The 18,261-nt window shown below is 47.7% G+C and overlaps 1 protein-coding gene across 7 annotated transcripts in view; it reads right to left on the bottom strand.

Annotated features, from left to right (window-relative positions):
• TNS3 (tensin 3) overlaps positions 1 to 18,261 on the bottom strand; it is a 314,080-nt gene that overhangs the window by 178,181 nt on the left and 117,638 nt on the right. The window contains exon 1 of one of the 7 annotated variants that reach the window (XM_055293205.2): positions 1,686 to 2,012. The exons of the other annotated variants lie outside the window; for them this stretch is intronic. The gene's annotated coding sequence lies outside the window, so the exon portion shown is untranslated. Of the gene's footprint in view, positions 1 to 1,685; positions 2,013 to 18,261 lie in introns of those variants that run through there. 7 annotated transcript variants of the gene reach the window in all.

Raw genomic sequence — 18,261 nt, 5'->3', positions numbered from 1 at the left:
CAGCCCTGAAAACTAGCAGTAAACAGCTCTATAAAAAGAAACAAAAGGCCAGGCACAGTGGCTCACGCCTGTAATCCCAGCACTTTGGGAGGTGGAGGCAAGTGGATCACTTGAGGCCAGGAGTTCAAGACCAACCTGGTCAACATGGCGAAATCCTGTCTCTACTAAAAATATAAAAAATTAGCTGGGCGTGGTGATATGTGCCTATAGTCCCAGTTACTCGGGAGGCTAAGGCAGGAAAATTGCTCGAACCCAGGAGGTGGAGATTGCAGTGAGCTGAGATGGTGCCACTGCATTCCAGCCTGGGCAACAGAACAAGACTCCATCTCCAATAAATAAATAAATAAATAAAAAGAAACAAAAGCCACGGACAAATCCGCAAGGAAGCAGGACTATGAAGGGCCTGGTGACAAGAGACACAGATCACAGCTGCCAGGCTATGTGTGAGGTGGGGACAATTAAACAGGTTGGGCTGAAACACCTCTGCACGTTCTGTTTTTGTTTCACCAAGCAAATGGAGAAGAAATAAATGTAAAATCTTTTTCAAAGGCAATAACCTGAACAACATTCAGTTGGCAAATTTCGAGGCATTTATTTGTTCATCCTTCATTGATTCCTCCACCACCCAGCACATACAGTTTGGGGGTTCAGCACACACTCTTTGGAATACTAATGCCTGGGTAGGCAGCCAGCTCTACTGCTCGAGTAAGCCATCTGATCTTGGGAATGTACTTGCCCTCTGTGTGACTCAGTTTCCTCATCTGGAAAAAGGAGACAGAAACAGCATTCTTGGAAGGATTAAATAAGGAAACATATACATAGGGCTTAGAACAGTGTCTGGCCAGTAATAAGTGCCAAAGAAATATTAGCTACTTATTCCATCATCTTATTTCTGTGTCAGGCCTGTGTGAGGCCCTGGAAATGCACTTTATCCACAAGTTATTGGGATCCCCCTTAGATCACAAAACCAGCTGTGACCACAATGCCCATTTAACAGTAGGAAAAACAAGGCTCAGAGAGGGTAAGTGATTTTCCCAAAGCCACACCGTTAATAAGACATTTTTTTCCCTTCCAGAACAAGAATACCAGGAACCAATTAATTATCAGGATTGCCCAACTTGATTTTCTGCTTAATGCTTTTAAACATAAGCAGCAATCGTTAAGAACTGCCGGAGAAAGTACACCCCATGGAGGGTGGGAAACTAAAATAAAGTCATCTTGTCATTTTGCCTTCATGTTCAACTATGAGAAACAACAGACTAAGATTGTATCTCTATTTATTTGTAACCAAATAGTCACAGGATCCTGCCTCCCTGGCCAGGAGCTCAGGCTGGTTTGGAACCATATGGAAGGAGGCAGCTCAGGAAGACTGGCAGCAGGGAGAGGTAAGCAACAGTCGGGGAGGACACAGACATGTCAGCATTTCCAAAGAAGTCGGAAGCTCCCCTTTGCTCTTCTCACAAATAAGTTTCCCAAGAAGGGGCAGATGGGGCGGACAGTTCTTAGGACACAAGGTCCCACCGAACATCTGCAGCATTGAAGTTAAAGGGGAAAAATGACTTGGAAATGCCCCTTCACTGCAAAGCAGCCAGTACTGGAGGCCACAGAGGAGGGTGGCCAGGGACAGACAAAGTGCCCAGTGCCAGCCCAGCCGAGAGGCAGCACGTGGGGAGTTGGGAACTTACTGTGCTGGGCCTGGGCAGGGACCACCGGCCAGGGCTGCTTTTCCCTTCCAGAAACAGCTCCTCCTACGTTTCGCTCTTTCCCCTGCTTTAGTCAAGCACACCACTCTTTATGTTAATGTCTCAGTAGCTCTGAGCATAAAGGAGGCAGCTGGAATAGCCCGCCAGGTGGGAGAGCCTGATGAGTGTGGGAGTCCCCAGGACCACAGCCAGGAGCAGCTGGCAGGTGTGCCCGGCCCCACGGTGAGCACGCAGGCACGGAGCTCACAGGACAATGTCTGCCCGGAGCTGAGGGCCAGCCTGCCAAGGGCCTGAGGGACAGGAACAAGAACAGTGCTCTCCGGGAGAGCCCTCTGACCAGGAAGCTGAGTGGCTGTGCCTCCCTGGGGACTGGCCACTAGGGAGAACCGCCTCTCAAAAGTTCCCCCAGGAAAAACAAAACCTACTTGAGTTGCTGGGAGGGCGGGTTACTCATCTCTGTATCCCAGGTAACAGATGCCTGATGCCCACTGGTCTTCCTCCCTCCCTCTTTCCTTCCTCTCCCCCAACCCCATTCTCTCCTTTACCACTTCCTTCCTTAGTTCATTTTTGCTCCACTTCACTCCAAATAGAATTTGAGATGACTCATCGAATGAATTCAACATAATTAAATAAAGTTTTTAAAATAAAAGCCAAACCAATAAACAAGCACAAAAACAGGGTTAAAGACAGAGTGGCCGGGCCAGAGAGAAGGAAAGGTATGCAGTGAAACCTCAGTTACGGGAATGAGGCACCAGACGGGTTCTGAGTTACAAAATGGGAGATGGAGGCTGGATACACGGCAAATCTTGGTGACATAGGGACTTCAAAGGCCCCCGGACCTGCCCGAGGCGGGTTTATTTCCTCACTTAGCACTCAGAGCTGAGAGGAAGGGTGGCCAGCCTGGGCCACATCGTGTCCTCAGCTGTTAGACTCACCCAGGCAGCTGTTTACACTGATCTCACTGATCTCATGACTACGTGGTCAGTCACTGACAGGGAGATTTGTGTGTGCTTTTTTGTAACATCTCACATGCACTTACATTCTTTTATTTTTATCAGTTATTTCATAACGAAAACATTTCTTCACACAGAAAAGTGGACCAAGGGAGGAGAGGTGGGGAGGGCCTCATTGGGCCCCCAGCATAACCCTATCAGTGGGCAGGGTGTTCTGGGGGCGCCTGTTCCACTGGAAACCACGTGGTGTCTCCTTCCAGGCTGAACACAAACGGGGAGCCCCAGTTTAGAACTAGCCAGGGATGCACTGTTCAGACCAGGCTCAGCTCCACAGGGCGGCCTGCGCTTCCTGCCACCTGCCCACCATTTGGCAAGGGCAGACAGAGCAGTGACAGCAGGGGGTCAAAATAGGACCACCTGTCCCTTTACTGGCCACAGTCATCAGACCCGGAGACACTAAACAGGACTTTAACTCCTCCGAGCATTGGTTTCCACCTCCGTGAAACACGTTGACAACACCACCAGCCTCCCAGGATCTCTGTGGGGACTAAGAAGATGCCTCAAGGCACCAAGACCAAGCCAGCAGCACTCATCATCAGCCCTGGGGGAGAGAGGAGGTTGCATGTGTTGTTTCCAGTCCAACTCCCGCATTTTACGATGGAGGAAAGGCCATGGGGAGGGGCTGCTCTGGGGGGCAACAGCTGGGCAGGGTGTGGTACCCTGAGCACAGGCCAGTTTATTCCTTCATGGTGACAGAAAACAGGCCGAGCCCTAGAGAGCCAGCTCTCCCAAAGTAACCCCAATGGGAGTGTCCTCAACTGCAGGCAGCGGCCAGCCAGGCAGAGCCAGGCAGGGGACTCCCATCCATAAGCGAGCAAGTCAGCAAGGGCGGCCTGGGAGGGAAGTGCCTTCTCTAGAAGGTGACAACTTGTTAATGAGCCCGTGTTAATGTCAGTCATCTCGGGAGTCTGAAAGTGCCCTGCGGCAGGTGGGAGGGGTTATGTATGCTGAGTCCACTCTGGAGTGTGCCCTGAAGAGCTGCGTTCTGTCCTGTTAGATGTCCCACCCAAACTCACACAGATCCCCCTGCGGAGAGCCTGGAAACCAGCCCCTCAGGGCACAGGACAGGCCTCCCACAGACAGCCCCACCAAATCCCCAGCATACAGACACCTGGTCCTGTCCTCCTGGGATGTCGGGGGTGCTGAGGGGGGCAAGACCCACAGACCTGGCCACCATGGGCCACAGAGATAGGTCCCTGGACCTGCAGCCAGCTGGTTCCATACAATAGCTCAATGTTTGCAAGGCTGAGGGAAGGGCCTAATTCACCCACCCCAGCCTGGCCAACTCTGATGGGCAAAGGGGCTACCCAGAGAATGCTGAGAGGATCACCCCAACTCAGGCCAGGACCATATCTGCCTCCACACCCAGAAGGGCACAGTAGGGCTTTTGCTTTAGAATGAAGAGCTAATGAACTGCACTGACACTGACAGAGCAGCCTTAACCTGGAGCTTATCCTGCAATAATCAGATTCACCTGGATAACCCGGGAAAGAACAAGCAGAGAGGGCTCCGAGCAGCCCTGCTTCCCTTTCATATCCACGAATGCAAACAAGTATTTGCAGGAGGTGCAACAGCTGGGCAGGGTGTGCCCAGGAAGGCAGGTGGCAGGAAGCGCAGGCCGCCCTGTGGAGCTGAGCCTGGTCTGAGCAGTGCACCCCTGGCTAGTTTGTGTGCACCCCTGGGGCTCCTCATTTGTGTTCAGCCTGGAAGGAGACACCATGTGGTTTCCAGCGGAACGGGCGCCCCCAGAACACCCTGCCCACTGATAGGTTTATGCTGGGGGCCCAATGAGGCCCTCCCCACCTCCCCTCCCTTGGTCTATTTTTCTATGTGAAGAAATCTTTTCATTATGAAATAACTGATAAAAGTAAAAGAATGTAAGTGCATGTAAGATGTTACAAAAAAGCACACATTTCAGGCACTGCAGGGAGAATGCAGGTGTGACAGAGGGGAAAGACCAGGATGGACTGAAAACTGAATGGATGAGAATCCTGTCCTGGAGGTGCTGGATAAGTACATTTAAGACCCCATAAAGGAGAGAGAAGGCAGTGCCAGAGGTGGCGGTGATGGGCACCTGGGAGAAGAAGAGCTCATCTCCAGCTCTAGAAACCATGGCCACTTTGCAGATCCATCATCGGGGCAGCTCTTGGGATAGGCCAGGATGGCTGGAAAGCATCTGATACAAAGTGGGCACCTGTGGCAGAGGTGGGGCAGGAGGAGCAAATTCCTTCAGAGGACAGAGTCTGGGCAGAGAAATGGAGGCACACTGAGTATGGTGGGTGGGGCAGCCAGGAGTGACACACGCCATGCTCACAGGATGCATGAGAAAGAGGCTCAAGCCAGGGCTCACGGAGCCCAAATGCCAGTTGAATCCATGACGATGAAAGGTGTCCTTCAGAAGTTTCCGCATAGGGAAGTGACACAATCCCAATTGTTTTTAACAAGGTTTAGGGGTAGCAGCAGCAAGATTAATGTAAGGGGAACACTGGGCAGTGGACGAGATAGGTGGAAATGTCAGGCCCAAGAGCAGACAGCTGCTGACCTGGACCTCATCTGTTAGTGGCATCAGGAGTGGCTCCAGCAGGCTCCAGGAACCCAGGGTGCGCTTCCCAGACATCAGGTCAGAGGTTGAAATCAGCAATGGGGGGAGTATTTATACCAAAGAAATCAGCAAACACTGCCGACCGAGCTTTTACCTGGAAAGCCTCTATTAAACATTCACCAGCAACCCCCTGATATTCGTCCTCTAGAAGCCTCAGATTCCCCACCTGGGGAATGGGGGTGGAAATGGCTCATAATGCAGAGTTCTAGGAAGATCAAGTAAGGTAAGCATGCGAAGTGCTTAATACTGTGCCTGGAACACCACACATGCTCAACGGGTGCCAGCTTTTACTAGTATATTATATTATTACTATTGGGGCAATCAGCGGAGGCCAGGAGGGCATCCATTCCGGATGTGAGGAAAAGGAAGACAAGGCCAACAGAACCAGGTCCCCTGAAGCTGAGGAGGTAAATGATGCTGAGACAGCAACAGGGAATGCACAAGGACCAGCACGTACAGGTGCAGGCCCGGCAAGCACACACACAACACAGCCCACAAGACATTCGCTGCCCCACACCTGCTGCTCACCTCAGCCAACCCCCTCCACATCTGGAGCTCCAAGAGTGAGAACCAGCTGGGCAACAGCAGGTGCCCATTCCTTAAGGACGCTTTCAGCTCTTCCTCCTCGAGTGTTTCTCAGCCCTTTCGAAGGTTATGAGTATTAGTGAATGACATTAACGAGACTGTCTTCCAAGGACTCCCACTGTGTAGGACAATTCAGTATCATAGTAACTTTCTCCCTACCCTACCCCTTTCTTTTAAGAAAACAATAATCTCTCTTTATAAATGTCTTTTAAAATATTCAATGTGGGCCCAATTCTTCCCATATCATTCTCCCTGGAGGTGTGCTGGTAAAGGGGAGGGGAGGGGAGGGGAGGGAAAGGGAGAGGAGAGGAGAGGCAACCACCTTGATGTATCCTCTGTCCATTCCTGTGGTGTAAATACTCCCACCATGGTTCATTCTAAGCTAGCTGGGTAATTCCACTGAAGGTGGAGTGGGGATGTGTGAGTGATCTTACTCAATTCCTCATTGAAATGTTCTCTTTTTACAGGTGTGGAAATGGTGTCCTTGATATCTAATTGACCTGTCCAAGGTCATCCGGTTAGTCAGCAGAAGCCACATATGGCCCAGATCACTGCTCTAGGCCAGGGCCTACAGCTCCTCCCCACTTCCACACACATGTCATGGATAGGCAACCTATCTCAGAGACAGGCCCTTCTCACTCCAAATAGCTTCAACAGCCTCCAAGAGGCCACTCCTCTTAATCACTCTCCCTTTCATCTTCCCACTTTCTCCACTAAATTAACTTCGTTACCACTTCTGAAACCCAAGCTATCAAAAACCCATCACCACCATGGTTTCCTGCCACTCAAGCACCTAGAATGCTCCCTATTTCTATAGAGCTCCAAATCAGTCCCCTCCAACCACTACACACTATGGTGCCCTCCATCCATCCGCCACCACTCATCCTTTCTGCAGAGGCAGAGCGTATTACAGTTGAAGGACCATGGGAAAGGACCTGGAAGCAGGGAGCCCGACTCAAATCCTAGCTCTGCCCTAACAGACAGGGTACTCAGGGTAGTCAGTGAGCCCTGTCTCCTCAGTGTCCTCATCTGTAAAAAGGGGGACAATGACAGGGACCCAGCACTGTCCTGAGGTGCACCCTGCACTTGCTCCTAGCAGCTCACAAGCATAAGCTTGAACCTAACAGGAGACTCTGGGAAGAGGACGTAGTCTGAGGCACCAAAAAAACGAAGTATATCTGCTCAGGTCAATCCTAAAACCTATTGAGACAGTATGTCTCATGCCAAAATAATGTCAATATGTCACATACATGACGTTTACACTACACAGAAACATGGGTGATCTTACTCAACTTCTTACAGGTGACGAAATAATGTCCTTGGTATCTAACTGACCCGTCCAAGGTCATCTGGTTAGTCAGCTGAGGCCACATCTGCCCAGGATCAGTGCTCTAGGCCAGGGCCCACGGCTCCTCCCAACTCCCACACACACGCCAGGGGACAGTCACCTGGGGCTCTGCTAAAGGCTGCTTCACTAGCTGAGCACAGGGCATCCATTTCCCTTTTAAACATGGGGATAGATGTGTCCTCTAACCTCTGAGGCTTCCATCTGGAAGTGCCTCATGAGTCAGTGGCTCACGTTTAGAATGGCTGTGCCTCCTGGATGCCCCAACCTTTTTTCCCCTCATTTCTATCTCAGAGAGATTAGATGCCCTGTACAAATTGGATCTGAAAATGATAATAAAATAAAATGTAATATAAAACAAGATGAAATAAAATCAGTCTGCGCTGGGATGAGCTGTGAAAAACGGGGCTGCTCAAGCCGCCTCCTGTGAGCAGAAGCCAACCACAGACGAAGCCTTCTGCATGAGGAACAAGCAGTCCCCCAATCCCTTCCCGCAGGTGCAGGCTTGCAGCTCGGGAGTCAGACCCCAGGCATGCAGGCCCCAGGCTATCTGAGGAGCCTGTGTAGACCCCCGTGGCTGAAGAGCAGGGCCTCACTGCCCTTGAGAGGCTAGCTCTGAGAACCAGCTTTTTAAATAACAAGTACCACCTACTTTCATTCTTATGATAAAAGTTACTTTGTTATAGAAAATTCAGAAAGTAGACATATACAAAAAGCAGCAGACAGAATCAGCCTCTCCCTCCCTCCCATACCCCAAGATAACCAACTTTAGCCAAATAGGATGGACCCCTAAATAAGTATGGGCGACTTTCTTCCGCCCATACTAAAAGCCAAATGGTGCTTTATGTCCATATCATTATCTTTTCTTCTGCACTACAATTTTTAACAGCAGCATAGTACCCAATTGTCCAGATGGAACATAATCCCCCTTTAACAGCATGTTTTTTGGTCTCCAATTTCCCACTTTTATGAATGATGCTATGAGAAACATTCTATAGTTGAAAATGTTAACATCCTTAGTGGCTGCCTCGGGATAAACACCCAGAGATGCCATGTGCTTTGGGGTCCACATCACTAGTACTTCCTCTAGAAAGTGCTGTGACTTCCAGGACCACATGCATCATCCCAGAGAAGAGGAAAACATACAAAACATGAAACCCATTCCATCTTTTTCTATTTAAGCAAATTATATCCCCTTTCCAAAAAAGCAACTATCTTGTCAAAGGTAAAGGGACTTTGGATAGTTATGAAACCAGTGTCCCAGAGAACAGAGCGGAGGAGAAAACGGCTCCTCCAACCCTCTCTGCAAGCACCTTCATCCCTTCCCAGGTCAGTCTCAGGCCCCAAGTGGACTATGCCACCAGAGTGTCCTAGAATGTAAATTCCCCCACAAGAGAACCACGGCAGGCCTCCACATCCCCACACAGGGCCCAGTGCCTGGTGCATCAGAGGTCCCCAGGACATAAATATTTATAAACTGATGATTAATGAAGGAGGGGCAGGGCAGTGGAAGAGAGGACTCATCAGTTCCATAATCAAGACCATAACTTCAAGTTTATGATTTATTACCCACCATATCTGGCAAAGGTAGCACCGTCCTCCTCCCTATTGGAGACTGACAAAATGCCTGGTACCATCTGTTAATGGCTGAAATGCATTCCCACAAACATCCATATGTTGAAGTCCTAGTGCCCAGGACCTCAGAGGGTGACAGTTTGGAAACAGGATCTTTGAAGAAGTGATTAAGTTAAAATGACACTGTTAGGGTGGCCCTAATCCAGTATGAGTGGTGTCTTTATAAAAAGAGGAGATTAACCTGGCTAACACGGTGAAAACCCGTCTCTACTAAAAATACAAAAAATTAGCCTCACATGGTGGCGGGCACCTGTAGTCCCAGCTACTCGGGAGGCTGAGGCAGGAGAATGGCGTGAACCCGGGAGGCGGAGCTTTCAGTGAGCTGAGATCGCACCACTGCACTCCAGCCCGGGCGACAGAGCAAGACTCCGCCTCAAAAAAAAAAAAAAAAAAAAAAAAAAAAAAAGAAGAGGAGATTAGGACACAGAGACACACATAGAGGGGCAGCCATGTGAGAACACAGGGAGAAAACAGCCACCTACAAGCCAAAAGAAAGCCCTCAGGAGAATCCAACCCTGCAGACACCCTCATCTCAGCCTTCCAGCCTCCAGGACTGAGGGTGATAACCGCCCATTGCTGCAGCCACCCCACATGGTGGTGCTTTGTCTTGGCAGCCTAAGCTGACTAAGACGCCATCTGAAAGCTCTGAGATGCCTGGTGGGTGTTTGGGAAATGCTGCTGACCAGGAGCAACCTTCAGCTCCCAGGATGGGCAGGTGGCCTGGAGATGCTCACCTGCCGCCCTGCACTCCCCTCACTTCACCCTCTCCTGGCAGGAAGCCAGGCTGACTGGGAACAGCAGCAATAAAGCAAGGAGTGGCATAAGGTGTGAGGCCGGAATGGCCCCTAGCCACACGTGGAAACGTTGCCTCCTCCTCCGGAATGTGTGTTAAATAAAAGGGAGAGGCAGTGGGGAAAACAATCCAGTAAGTCAAACTGGTTAATGTAACTAGGAAGATTGGACAATTTGATGGGCGTGCCAAAATATTGGAGGAGGAACAGCAGGAGCATCGAGATACAAGATATCCAACTACTTTCAGCTCTTCCTCCACCTAGTAACTTCCAATAAAGCTGAAGGAGGATGTGCTCTAAACCAGAGAGGTTTTATGTGCATCATATAACGTCATATTACAGATCTATAGATCCCGCCATGAGAAAATAAGTTTATTGAGCAATTAACTTCAAAATTCATTTTCCAGCTGTTAGTATGTGTCCAGCCTCACTGAAAATGCTGGAGTTGAAAAAAAATGGGAAAGGGCATATCCCCGCCTTTGGGAAGCTTACGGTGAGATGAGGGGACACGGGCAGGTGTAAATATAAGACAGTGAGCCCTGCATTAAGTGTTGTATGTCGAGAAATGAGTACATTGGAAGCTGAACCAGGCTGAGCAAAGCCACATTCAAGTGTGAGTCTTTTCTGCTTACTGGTTGGAATGAAACTGCATCTTGCCCTCCAAGAACCACATAAATGAGGTCACTCCAAAACCACCTCTATAGGCTTCCCACCAACCGTGGATCTGCTGTCTCTCTGTTCATTCTGTGAGACAATATGGAATGCATGGCCTGAGCCAGCTGGCTGGGCTCCACAATGGAGCACTGGAGAATTGGCTGTCCCCGCTCCCACTGAGGGGCTCAGTCAGCCAAGACTGACTTTTTTGCAGTCAAGCAGTGCAAAAGTAGGAACTAGATGAAGACGGAAGGGGCCCAGGGCCTTCCTCGCCATCCCTGCCCAGGAACATCATTATTACTACCGAAGAGCCAGGCACTGCACGCCCACTGCATGCCTGGAGCCAGCAGGCTGGGCTCTGCAGTCCTGCACTGTGTTTCTTCTGTCAACTCAAAAGCTGACCAAATGACCACTGCGTCTGCTCCCAACCCTGCAAATCCCAGTTGTACCAGTTATTGTAATTGCAGAGTTTAATAAAATACTGCAGAAATCAATGAAATGTGAGCAAAAAAGGATTTGCTACTGCTGCAAACACGGAGGTTTTTGAGAGCCTTGCATGAGGTAGTCAGTAAAACTCATCAAGTTTCTGTAAGGCAGATGGGGCAGAGTCCAGAGGATTTCTATGCTCTGACTATTCCTAAGTATCTTTAAGCTTTCTTACACTCTGAGGAACCCCAAATGGGAAATTTCAATGGCTCATTGTAGATGTACACCATGTAAAAACAGGACAGGGAACCCCAGACCCTGGAGAGAACTCCAAGACAGGGTGGGATTGTACGTCAAAGACAGGTGACTACTTTTACCTATTTTCAGACACAATGGAATGCTAAAGTGAAAGTTTCAGGATTCCGCAAGTTAACTGATATTTCAGTTCAATAATCACTTATAAATTCTGATCCCTTTAAATGACAGGTTCTGCCTGGATGTGAAGCCAAATGCATAGTCAGTGACACGCAAGCAACAATCACCCTCCTCGTTGTCCCTGTATTAATACCAGTAACGATCATTGTCACAGCAAGTTATTCCACATCCACTGTATTCCTGACATAATGCAACATGATTTGCTTGTATTCTTTCTCCATCCTTCTAGCAGCCTGCTGAGCAAGGAACCCTTATCATCCCCACTTTCAAACAGGCATCAGCCACTGTGCCCGGCCGAGGTTATGTGTTGATCAGTTCGTGAAAACACTGTGACTAGAGCTCGCAGGACCCTAACCCTTTATTTCTCCTAGAGACAGAAGCTCAGTGTTGGCTAAATCAGTGTTTGCAGCAACTTCATCGAACATGACTACCACCAATAACAAGAATCTACTGTAATTGATTAAGTAGTGACTAGGAGTCCATAGTAAGGCAGCCCCATTATCAGGTTGTCACTTCATCTAGTTCAAACCCAGGACCAGGCTTGGCCACCTGAGGCCATTTGCAGCGAGGGGAGTGCTAGGACACAGGCCAGGTCTGTCTTAGCTTTCACTCCACCATGAGGGACCATCGACTTTCCTACCTCCCTAGAACTCCAGAGCCAAGACTAGTTAGCCCTCTGCCCTGATTCTTCCCCCCCGTGCCTCTCTTCTCCCTGCCTCTCCGGTTTGTAAGCGAATTGCCTATCATAGGTTCACGCAAGGCAGCCAGAAAGTGGGCTGGGATCTGTTCTCTCAGATAGTTAGCTCAGGGAAAGAATCATTAAGTGAAAACTTGACAATGGGGCTGTGCTACTATGGACCCTAATCAAAGCCTAATCAATTACAGTTGATTTTCATTATTGGAGGTAGTCATGTTCTATAAAGTCGCTGCAAACACTGATTTGACCAACACTGAGCTTCTGTCTCTAGGAGAAATACAGAGTTAGGGTCCTTCGAGCTCTAGTCACAGCATTTTCACCAACCGATTCAACGCATAACCTTGGCCGGGTGCAGTGGCTCACACCTGTAATCTCAGCACTTTGAGAGGCCTAGGCAGGTGGATCACCTGAGGTCAGGAGTTCGAGACCAGCCTGGCCAACGTGGTGAAACTCCATCTCTACTAAAAATGTAAAAATTGTCGGGAGTGGTCGTGCATGCCTGTAATCCCAGTTACTCGGGAGGCTGGGGCATGAGAATCGCTTGAACCCGGGAGGCAGAGGTTGCAGTGAACCGAGATCATGCCACAGCACTCTGGCCTGGGTGAAAAAGAGAGACCCTAATTTAATAAACACTGTGGATTCATTAACATGAAACTCTCAGCCATTGGTGCTGTAACTCACACCTGAAGGAAGGATTGTCTAACACATGCGCTTTCTCCTTTCTCCACCAGGCACAGGACAGTCTTCTTGTGCTTAGGGACACTGGACATCACATCAGCACTGCACTTGCATTTTAAACAGCATAATCAACAACAGAAGCACAAAAATGGGGGAAATGTGGAAATAGACTGTGGAAAGGATGCCTGTCTGCAGTATGAGTTTAAACAAGGAAGAGCTTTGCTTTGTTCAGTGTCAGAAGGGAACATGCAGGTGGCCAACCCGAATTTTGAGTCTTTTTGCTCATGTCTTCAAATGATCACAAAATTGTCCTAGGTATTGATTTTGGGATTGCAAATAAATTGTATCCAGGAGGCTAATTTGCAAATATGGAATCCACAAGTAATGAAAATCAACTATAATTTAATCTTTAAATATATAGATTTAAAATTCCTAGGAACTTGCCAGTTTCTAATTCTAATGCCCCCACTTAATACACCTATTACTCTAACATTATTAAAAGGGCCATAATCACAGCCTAGTCCACCCCTAATTTTTATCTACCTGACTCTACTTCTTTATTCCTAGGATGCCTCATGCTGCTACAGAAAGCAAAGCCTTGGAGGAATCCTTCCTCCTGACAAGGAAGCTCCAGGGTGGAAAATTCATGCTGCAGATGCCTTCTTCTGAAGACGTGCACTTCTCTTCCAGATTTATGTTCCCTACCTGAGGACCTCTATTGTTTTGGCAATGCCTCGCCTTGAGAAGCTTAAAGCATTTTCTAGGCAAACACATTGAGGAATCTGGCATCAGAATATTTTCTGGAGCATGTATGACAGAAGCCAATAGTCATCTGCCCGGTATGGAAAGGAGAAAGGCATCAGAGAATGCGAGTTTCTCAAGTGGAAGGAAATCATAAACGTCGGGTCACCCAAACCCCAGAGGCTGCCGAGTTCTCAGTAACCCTATGCCCCGAGCACCCTCAACACCCCCAGGATTGCTCAAGGTGGCCCCAGGTGGCAGCCCCACCCCAGCAAGTCATCTCCTAGAACAGGCTGAACAAACTTTAGCTTGCATCAGAACCACCAGGAAGGCATATTAGGAGATTTAGGGACCCTATCCCAGAATTTCTGATTCAACAGGTCTGAGTGGGCACAAAGAGTTTGTATTTCTAAGTTCCCAGGTTTATGCTGATGCTGCTGTCTTAGATGACACTCTGAGATCCACTGACCTAAAATATTTGGCATCAGTGTGGTTTATACTAACGACCTTGTCACCACATGCAACGCGGGCTTCATTACTGCATCCTCTGCCATCATTTGCACTCAGTCTCCCAATCACTCTAAGAAGGAACACTGCAACATAACTTCCAGCCACTACTTAAATGGCACCAATGATGGGGAGTTCAGGATCTCATACAAGTCCGAGTCCATGTTTAACTCCCCTAATTTTCCAAAGTGCTTCGCTCTCTTGAATCACAATCTGTGCTCACTGGATGCCTGCGCCTCGGCCCTATTTCCTTCCATGCACAAAACCTATCAAGGCTGATCTCCCTGGTGAGTGAGTTGTATGATTTTCCCAGGGGAAAAAAAGTAAAAATGTACCTGGCTAGTGTGAAACAACCCTTTATTCAGAATCATTTCTTTAAAGGCTTTATGAAGCAAGTGTTACTATTTTACAAAGCAGCCTGTGAACTCTGCACCACGTGTTGACAAACTCAGTGGGTTTTCAGTGAAACATTTCATCAAATAAGACATATTGTAGCACTGCTGAGGGGATATCCCCCAGATGTCAACGGCTCAATGCCACACAGGAGACTTGTGGGAAAGTCTTAAGCCATTAGGTCATGGAAGTTAACTGCAAGAGGGGGAAAGGACGCTGGCTTGGGAAACATTGGTGTGTCATATGATAAAAACAGTGACCAGCCAGCCTGAGCTCTGTGCCTGAACACATCATCCGCGCCCTGCACAATGCCCCTGTGAAGTAGAGACACATGGATCAGGAGCCCCAGGTCCCACCACTTTGTTTCCAGTTACCAACTTGTCCCCAGATGAACTACATCCATACACTGACACCCCCCACCCAACTGTGCCATTTAAAGCTAACCCTAGATATCACATCACTTCATCCATAAATATCTCAGTACACATATTTAAAAGTCAAGCCGGGCACAATGGCTCACGTCTGTAATCCCAGCACTGTGGGAGGCCAAGACAGGAAGATCACCTGAGGTCAGGAGTTCGAGACAAGCCTGACCAACATGGAGAAACCCCGTCTCTACTAAAAATACAAAATTAGCTGGGCGTGGTGATGCATGCCTGTAATCCCAGCTACTCAGGAGGCTGAGGCAGGAGAATCGCTTGAACCCAAGAGGCGGAGGTTGCTGTGAGCCGAGATCGCACCATTGCACTCCAGCCTGGGCAACAAGAGCGAAACTCCATCTAAAAATAAATAAATAATAATTTTAAAAAAAAAGTCAAGAACATTTTAAAACATAGAACAAACTGCCAGTATTGTGAAGAATAATTCCTTAAAATATCTAATTCATGTTCAAATTTCTCTGTCATAAGTGTTTTGGGGTTGTTTGGATTTATTTTTACAGTCTAAGTTACAGTCTGAATAAAGTCTTACGATGTTTATTTAATATGTCACTTCAGTTCCTTTTTTTTTTTTTTTTGATACGGAGTCTCTGTCGCCCAGGCTGGAGAGCAGTGGTACAATCTCGGCTCACTGCAACCTCTGCCTCCTGGGTTCAAGCCATTCTCCTGCCTCAGCCTCCCAAGTAGCTGGGATTACAGGCGTACACCACCAAGACCAGCTAATTTTTGTATTTTTAGTAGAGACAGGGTTTCACCACGTTGGCCAGGCTGGTCTCCTGACCTCAAATGATCCGCCCGCCTCGGCCTCCCAAAGTGCTGGGATTACAGGCGTGAGCCACAGCACCCGGCCCAGTTCCTTTTTCTTTCTCCTCTTTTTGCAATGTATTTGAAAAAGACTGGGGTTTTTTCTACCCAGTAGAATTCCCTCTGCCCTGGATTTCACTGAGCCCTGCAGTATGGCTTCACAGATGTCCTGGCCCCTGGACTTCCTGTCAGTTGCAGATGAATCTGAGGCTAGGTCTGATTCTGGTTTGATTCTGGTGAACTCGGCTGGGGTGAGGACTCGGCTGTGTACTACCTGCGAGGAGGCTTACAACCTTATGACCCGTGGTCTAACTCCACTTTTATGATAGTGCAGGTTACAGAGGACCAGAGCCTAGAGCCAGAGAATCATTTATTAGGAGTTTGGAAAGGGCACTATGTTAACCCTATCACATTTTCAAGGTTTATTAGCTGGAATTCCTCTTTCAATACAACTTTCCCTCTTCCTTTATTTGGAAACTCCAAAGAACAGTTCCCAAAGGTTAAATGCTCAATTGCTTCTCTTTATTTACCGAATCAGAATGAGTTGGTTCCCTAGCATCCCCCAAAGGTAACTAGGGAGTGCTGTGGTGATGACGGTGGTAATGGTGGTGGTGATGACGGTGGTAATGGTGGTGGTGATGATGGTGGTGGTGATGGTGTAAGTAGTACTTTTGAAAGTCTGTTGCATATGTTAGAAAATTACATCTGTGTCCGAAGTACAAAGCTAACAGCTATTACAACCTGGATGCAAGCACAGCCTGCCCCTGTGAAGTCCCTCATCTTCCATGACCCCAGGTTCTCTTCAAATTCCATAATTTCTGGAAAGACAGGCCACGGGGCTACCCCAGGGCCTGAGGGCCAGAGAGGACGGGATGGGGAGTGCTAGTGGCCATCATGCTGGGAAACGAAGTGTTAGTTAAGTAGAGAAAAACTTCCTACTAAAGTAGAAAATACTCATCCAATTAAACATGTTTCTCCTTATTCTTTCTTTACAATTGAGCCTCCAAATATGACAAGATTTCCGGCAAGGACTTTTTTTTCAATTTTTTAACAAAAATTGTTTCCTAATACTCTCGGGAAAGTGTACATTTTAAAGAAACCTGTTATAAATGCACCAGGAGAATGAGACAATTATCATAGCAGCTATGAGGACCAGGAGCCTGTGAAGTTTCAGATTTTGAAGGCAACAGTTGCCCTGATGCTGGCAGACTTACACCCAGACTTGGGTCCCCAGCAACACACAGTATGAATGAAGTTTCTGCCCAAAAAGCTCAAGATGCCTTCAGTGACCTGAGGAAACCACCATGGCACCTGCTTCTCTAAACTAGGACTATTGAGCCACAGGAGACCAAGATTCATAGCCAAGCAACCCCCACATTTGAAGATAAGAAAACAGAAGTTTAGAGAACAAGGCCATGTATAACGGGAGGGGCCTGAGCCTAGGCCCTCGCTCCTGGACCAAGCCAGCTCCCTCCCACGGCGCGCTGACTGTCCCGCAAGTGGATGTAGGTTGGAGATGTTGTTGTGTGTGGTTTTCTAGATGAGTATCCCTTTTGCAGGTAAAATACACTCAGGTAATATAAATAATGCACCAATCGAATGCCTCCTCTGACCTGGAATCTGTAACGCCTCCTTGTCACATGCCAACTTCTCTCCAACTGCAGACATTTAAAAAAAAAAAATCAGCACTTTGAGAGACTGAGGCAGGCAGATCACTTGAGATCAGGAGTTCAAGACCAGCCTGGCCAATACAGTAAAACCCCGTCTCTGCTAAAAATACAAAAATTAGACTGGGCATGGTGGCTTACACTTGTAATCCCAGCACTTTAGGAGGCTGAGGCAGGCAGAATTACCTGAGGTCAGGAGTTCGAGACCAGCCTGGCCAACATGATGAAACCCTGTCTATACTAAAAATACAAAAATTATCTGGGCGTGGTAGCACACGCATATAATCCCAACTACTCAGGAGGCTGGGGCATGAGAATCACTCAAACCCGGGAGGCAGAGGTTGCAGTGAACCAAGATCACATCACTGCACTCCAGCCTGGGTGACAGATCAAGAATCTGTCTCAAAAAAAAAAAAAAAAAAAATCAATATTTAATGTTCCTCTTCAGTAGTTACTGCTATTTCCCAAACCAATCACACATGGCCACTGCGTTTAAGGGCCTCTCCATATTTAAAATGCGTGACTACTGCTGAAAGAAATCAGAGAAAACACAAGCAAATGGAAAAACACCCCATGCTTATGAATGGGGAGAATCAATGTCATTAAAATGGCCATACTACCCAAAGCAATTTACAAATTCAATGCTATACCTATCAAACTACTGACATCATTCTTCACAGAATTAGAAAAAAACCTATTGCAAAATTCATATGGAACCAAAAGAGAGCCAAAATAGCCAAAGCAATCCTAAGCAAAAAGAACAAAGCCAAAGGCATCACATTATTCAACTTCAAAGTATACTACAAGGCTAATGTAACCAAAACAGTATGGTACTGGTACAGAAACAGACACATATTCCAACTGAACAGAATAGAAAACACAGAAATAAAGCTGCACACTTACAACCATCTGATCTTCGACAAGGTCAACAAAAACAAGCAATGGGGAAAGGACACCTTATTCAATAAATAGTGCTGGGATAACTGGCTAGCCATAGCAGAAGAATGAAACTAGACCCTTACCTTTCACCATATATAAAAACTAATCCAAGATAGATTACAGATTTAAATGTTAGACCTCAAACTATAAAAATCCTGAAGAAAACCTAAGAAATACCCTTATCGACATCAGCCTTGGCAAAGAATTTA

The sequence above is a fragment of the Symphalangus syndactylus genome, chromosome 9 (assembly GCF_028878055.3).
Source record: "Symphalangus syndactylus isolate Jambi chromosome 9, NHGRI_mSymSyn1-v2.1_pri, whole genome shotgun sequence".
In the NCBI taxonomy this organism is placed as follows: Eukaryota; Metazoa; Chordata; class Mammalia; order Primates; family Hylobatidae; genus Symphalangus; species Symphalangus syndactylus.
This window is presented reverse-complemented; position numbering and strand designations above follow the sequence as displayed.